This window comes from Helianthus annuus, chromosome 17 (assembly GCF_002127325.2).
Source record: "Helianthus annuus cultivar XRQ/B chromosome 17, HanXRQr2.0-SUNRISE, whole genome shotgun sequence".
Lineage (NCBI taxonomy): Eukaryota > Viridiplantae > Streptophyta > Magnoliopsida > Asterales > Asteraceae > Helianthus > Helianthus annuus.
In genome coordinates this window covers 160,151,252-160,157,947 of record NC_035449.2, presented here as the reverse complement: position 1 = coordinate 160,157,947, position 6,696 = coordinate 160,151,252, and positions in this window count along the sequence as shown.

Sequence of the window (6,696 nt, the reverse complement as noted above, 5' to 3'; positions counted from 1 at the left end):
ATTTTCCTAAGGCATATAAACTACCTATCATACAACTACTTAAACGACGTGACCATAAGGTATAACCTCGGAAGGTTATTCCCTATACATCTAGGGTCACCTAATGTGCTTGGTCGAATCCTAAAGATCGACCAAATGGGTCGGGTTCGAAAGTATAAGCGATTGTTTAGATCGCTTACCTTTACGACCCTAGACAAGCACAAAACTAAAAGTGGCGAGCTAAACATGCTAGAACACGTTTAGTTAAGTTAGAAAACAGGTTTGGTATCAAAACAAACGGTTTTGATACCCTAGAGTAGCTTGGTTACAAAATACACGAGAAAACGTATTTTGGCCAAAACTACGACTCGTCACTGAGCCTAGATAACGTGGTAATCAGTAGGTATAGTCACTAGGGACTATAACCATCGTGATTACGCTCACGTTAGGGAGTTCAAACAAACTTTGCATTGACCATAAACTGGTCAATGCAGAAAGTCAAACGTAGTTTGACTTTAATGCAAAAATGAAAGAAAAGCACGAAAGGATACTTACAGAAGGTCCCCGCAAGATTTGATCCAATTTTCTCTCAGGTAGGAAGCATATACTTCCACTTAGAGAGCATAAATCAGATTCAAATTGTGAGTTTTGAGCAAGTGAATGAAGGGGGTATTTATAGATATGGTAGAGCCATTAAGATCGTTCCTCGTTAACCGAGATTCAATCCTAGCCGTACACATCGAGCCCATTGTTTTGAAAAACCATTGGAGCCCCCAAACCAGCCCATAGATTGCCCAAAACCATTTGCACAAGTGAGGAACAGCTGGATCAAGCTGGAATGCATTTTTTGCTGTCTGGCACCTGCTTACGGACCATCAGAGGAAGTCCATACGGTCCGTAAGGAACCTGCAGGTCAGCAAGTTTGAAATTTGGCAAAACAGGCCCCTGCAGCTCCAAACTTGATTTTTAATGTATTTTTGACACGTTTAAGCCCCGTTAACCCCATTTCAAAGCTCTAAAATGAAGTTAAAGTATAGGGAACTTAAAATATGATTAAAAATATCTCGGATGTCAGTTCGTTTGGTCGTACGGTTGCGTTGTTCGGTTAATTACGATGGAAGTCGTAACGGACGTAAAAACGATCCAAATTGCGCGACGAATGGAATTTTGACAAGCCAATCACTAAAACATAATATTTTAATGTTTACATAAATTTTTGGATGTCCGGATGTATTTAGAACGTAAGATATGCGCGAAAATGCAAACTTATGCACTTTTTAACGCTTTTAGTCCCTGAATGACCAGAAAGTTTATTTTAGCACACCGAACACCTCAAAGCCTATTTCTAAGCTATGTAAAGGATATTTTGGGTATGTTTGACTTATGGTCAAGTTCCGGAATGTTCGTTACAGTTCAAATAGGCATACTTTCGCAGTTTGTCATATTTAGTCCCTGTAAGCGAATAGACTTGATTTCGGCATACCAAACCTTCCAAAACTTATTTCTAAGTTATGTAAAGGTTATTTAGGGTATGTTAATCCTATGTCACTGTTCCGGGGTGTTTGTTTCATTAAACTGGTTATATTTACGCATTAGTGCGCGTATAACCTTCTAGAAAGCGATTTAAAGCCCGAAATCGAACAAGAGTTGATATGTGCAAATGGTACACATATTTTTACAAATCCCAAGTATGAATTACAATATTTCATTGGTTTGGTATTTGTTTGATGGTTGAAGTGACACAGATGTCACACAAAGAATGCCATAGGCCAGACTCCATTTTCCTTAGTCTCTGGAACTGAGGCAGTGATCCCTACAGAGATGGTGGTTCCTATAGCCAGAACAAGCATTCGTGATCCTCAAACAAATGCTGAAAATATGAATCTTGGATACTGTGGATGAGCTCAAAGACTTGGCAAGAATCAGGATGGCCAGTTATCAGCAAAGGATGGTTGAAGCATACAACAAGGATCCTCAAAGGATATATGATCCTTACTTTGGTAACATCTCACTTTAACCTTCTTTCATTTTACATACATTATTTGTTCTAAGAAAAGGATGTTAGATATTTAACAATCAATTTTACCAAGTTTTAAGCTTTTGCAGAATTTTTTAACATCGTTAACAGAGGATTAAGGGGTTGGCCACCTCTCTCCCACGTTTAAGGTATCTTATACCTTCTAAGGTTTAAAGGTTTTCACCTTTCCCACGAATTGGGTTTTAACACCCCACCAGTAGCGCACGTTTATCCATGTATAGTTCGAGGCAATGGGACCAGTACACGCTTAGTGGCTGACAATTTCATTGATGTTGGCCATATGTAGGATCTCAAGTATAATGGTAGATGTACCATACATCCTTTATCCTAAGGTTTCTAACGTTTTCACGTTAGCTCAGGTTTTGGCATTTTCATGTCACTCACGTTGGGCTTGTCCCCTGTTTGGGCCAGACCCCAAGGTTTTTGGGCTTGTCCCCAGTTTATTTGGGCTTGTCCGTAGTTATAATGGGCTAGTCCCCAGATTACTTGGCTTAGTCCCAAGTTCATTTTTATAGGCTCTTGGAGCTTTAAAGGTTTGTATGTTCTATCAATAAGGATCCCGAAACCTTAAACCTTAACTAATTTTAACGGTCGTTGGTACAATAGTAAGTTATAAGGATATAGAATCCTAACTTGGGTTCTCTGGTATGTCTTATCCTTGGTTTTATTTATTTCACTGAATACACCTAATACTTTCCAGCTAAGGATTTATGATCCCTCTTCATACAGATAATTAAAGTTCTCTATGAAACATATTATTATCTGACTTTTAACAACTTAAGATTTCCTAAGCTTTTATAAAGTAAACGTGACAATCTTAACAAACAATGTACTTGGATATGGAAACATAAGCGTAACAAGTGAAAAACTTCAAAGATAAATGTACAACACCAGCTATAGCCAAAAGTTTAATATTATTAAACCTGTTAATATGTGCCAAAAGTGCCCGGCCTGGACTTCACCATCAAAACAATGACCATCCACCCAGGTCGGATAGGGTTATCTAACAGTTATTTTTGTGCAGAAATTAAAATATAGGAAAGTAAAAAAGCAGGATAACAAAGGCTTCATCCCCCAAACAGAGGATCCATCCACCTTTGTCATCCTACCTATTGTCTGAAGGATCAGTGATCCTTAAAACTAAAGTTATTGTTCAGAAATCATTACAGACCATAATTGTTTAACCAAAAACACCATCAAATAAAAACCACAAATCCTAAAAAAGTGGGCTCAGGACTCGTCTAAATTATCCTTCATTGTCCACTTCAGCAGCATCACCTTCAACTGCACCAGTACCTCCTGCTCCACCTTCCTTCACCTCCTTGACCCACTTGGACCAGCCTCCGGAGCCTTCACTTATTCCGGTTCAGCATCACCACCCAGCTCGAGAAAAGTTTGCTTCCAGTCAGCAACATCCCAAGCAGACCGATCGAAGCCAGCATCCATAGCCTCTTGGGCTATCTTGATCCTTGCCTGCAAGATAGCACGAGAAGCACAGACTTTGGCCTCATCAGTGGCCTCCATTTCAGTCTTGTTAGCCTGTATCTCTGCCACCATGATCTGCTTCTCCAGGCTGTTAACCTCCTTCTCAAGCTGAGTGATCTTCTTATCCTTAGCGGTGGCGATAGAACGGAGATCAGTCAAGTTTTCTTCAGCTTCGGCAAGGCTCTTATCCTGGTAAGCCTTGAGGTGGACAAACCTCTGCAAATTACAAGGCAATAAGTCAAGATTAGTGATCCTTCGCAACAGACAAGACTAATTATAAGGATCAAGGATCCTTACCTCAGTGACAAATTCGTGGATTTGTCGTTCAATTTGGAAGCTGTCCTCCTTAGGATCAAAAGGCTTTTTCCTCTTGGATCCTGCCTTAGCTCTGGTGGTCATTGTCTTCGGCTCCTGTTGGCTTTGGCCCTTGGCCAGCTCCTTCTTTATGGAACGGGGGTAGATCATGCTATCAATGTCACCCAGGTCAAATTTGGAAACCGACTTGCTAAAGGATCTTGGAGCACCTGTCCATTTAACAAACACATAAGTATCATTATTCTTTTTTGTGACACCTGTGCCTCTGCAACCATCAAAAAAATACCAAATCAATGAAATATTGTGTTTTCATACTTGGGATTTGTATAAATATGTGTATCATGTGCACATATCAATTCATGTTCGATTTCAAGCTTTAAACCGCTTTCTGGAAGGTTATACGCGATCTGATGCGTAAATATAACCAGTTTAATGCAACAAACATTCCGGAACTGTGGTATAGGCTTAACATACCTTAAATAACCTTTACATAACTTAGAAATAAGTTCTGGATGGTTTGGTGTGTCGAAATCAAGTTTGTTCGATCGCAGGGACTAAAAGCTTCAAAAAATGCGTAAGCTTGCATTTTTGCGCATATCTTACGTTCTGAATATATCCGGACATCCAAAAATTTATGTAATCATTAAAATAATTTATTTTAGTAATTGGCATGATAAAATTCCACTCGTCGCGTAATTTGGAGCGTTTTTGTGTTCGTTACGATTTCCGTCGTAATTAACCGAACAACGCAACCGTACGACCAAACGAACCGACATCCGAGATATTTTTGAGCACTTTTCAAGTTCCCTGTACTTTAACTTTATTTTAGAGCCTTGAAATGGGGTTAACGAGGCTTAAAATTGCCAAAAAAAATCAAGTTTTTCAAGTACAGGGACCATTTTTGAAATTTCTGGCAGATACATTGAACTTGGTCCATTTTTGAGGTTTTGGTGGTTTTAACCCAAGGTTTTGCACTCTATGGGCTGGAATTTGATGGTTTTAAGTATCCCCATGGTTTTGAAAAACCATGTGCTCAAGTGGAGGGCCAAGATCAAGGCACGAAATGCGAGAAACGATCCTAACGGTTCTCCGAAATCTATAAATACCCAAGCTCTCATTCCATTTTCCTCACACCTTGATCTAATTTTATGCTCTAAGTTGAAGCTTATGCTTCATACCTAAGTATTTAGATCAAGTTCTTCCTAGCTTGGACCCTTTGTAAGTTTCTTTCATGCTTTTATGCGTTTTAACTTTCAGCTTTGACCAGTTTATGGTCAACACGAAGTTTATTTGAACTTCGTAATGTGAGCATAATCACGATGGTTATAGTCCCTAGTGACTATACCTACTGATTACCACGTTATTTAGGCATAGTGACGAGTCGTAGTTTCGGTCAAAATGCGTATTTTGCAACCAAATTACTTTCGGGTATCAAGACCCTTTGACTTGATATCAAACTTGTTTTTAAACCTTGTTAAACATGTTTTAGCATGTTTAACTCGTCACTTTTAGATTAGTGGTTGTATAAGGTCGTAAGATAAGCGGTTTAAACAACCGCTTAGACTTTCGAACCCGACACGTTTGGTCAATCATTAGGATCCGACCAAGCAAATTAGGTGACCATAGTTGTATAGGGAATAACCTTTCGAGGTTATACCTTATGGTCACTATATTTAGTTAGTTGTATGATAGGTAGGTTATATGCCTGAGGAAAATTACCAAAATGCCCTTTTTGCGCATAAATACATTTTAAGCATATGTAACATAAATTTTGACATCTAAACTGATTAGGCAACAATACTAGACATGTTAAGGCATATTTTACTTATCATAGGACTAGTTAGGCGGTCCGAACACGTTTTACACGAACGACGCGTTAAAGTAGCGTAAGCTACCTAAACGAGTCGTATTGGGTCGTAAGCACTTAGGTTAGGTTTCGTTTTAGTATGTAGGCTTTGTTAAACCATGTCATATGAGTTCTAATACTCATTTGGTTTACGAAACCTCATACTATCTGGTCTTCCGATTTAGGTCTGTTTATTAAAATAGTTACCTATATTAGGTGCCGTTTGATTTCCGTGATCCCTCTAGCTTTGCTTGGTTGTTATTCAAGACTTCTAAGCCTCCTCAAGTGAGTACATAGCCCCCTCTTTTACTGTTTTCAAACTGTTTTGGGGTGGAACAAATGTGCCTACTTGTTACTTTCATGTTTTCGTGCTTTTATATCATAGACTTGCTATGTTCATTAGTACGTGATGCGTGCGAAGTGTAGTATATTTTGGATGTATATTTTAAGCCCTTTTTACACTTTTAGCCAAGTTTTAAATTTATAAAACACGATATTTACTAACACTAAACACACATATGGGCAAGTACACCCATCGCGGACGTAGTATAGTGTTGGTAAGATACCGAGGTCGTCCAAGGACACAAGAGCTTTTAGTACCGGTTTATCCTCAACGTCTAATCAAATCAAAAAGTTAGAAAAGGTTTTTAAACTAAGAAAATAAAAACTAACTAAATGCTGAAAAATAAAATAAAATAAAAACAGATAGACAAGATGAATCACTTGGATCCGACTCGTGTATTAGTATAACCTTTGATTATTTTCGCACTTTTGCACTTATTTAAGAGATTATCTTAGTTATTGTAGTAGGCCCCTCTTTTGAAGGCGACGTTACCCTCAACCCAGTAGTTTGAGTCAGCAAGGATACAATCCTAAAGGGTTGGATTATTGGAAGATAATGAATTAAGTTATTAATGCAAATTATGGTAGGCCCCGCTTTTGGCGGTGACGTTACCCTCGGCTAAGTAGTCTGAGTCAGCAGGGATACAGTCCTAAATAGCCGGGTTATAGTATTAATAGTAGTTAACTTATG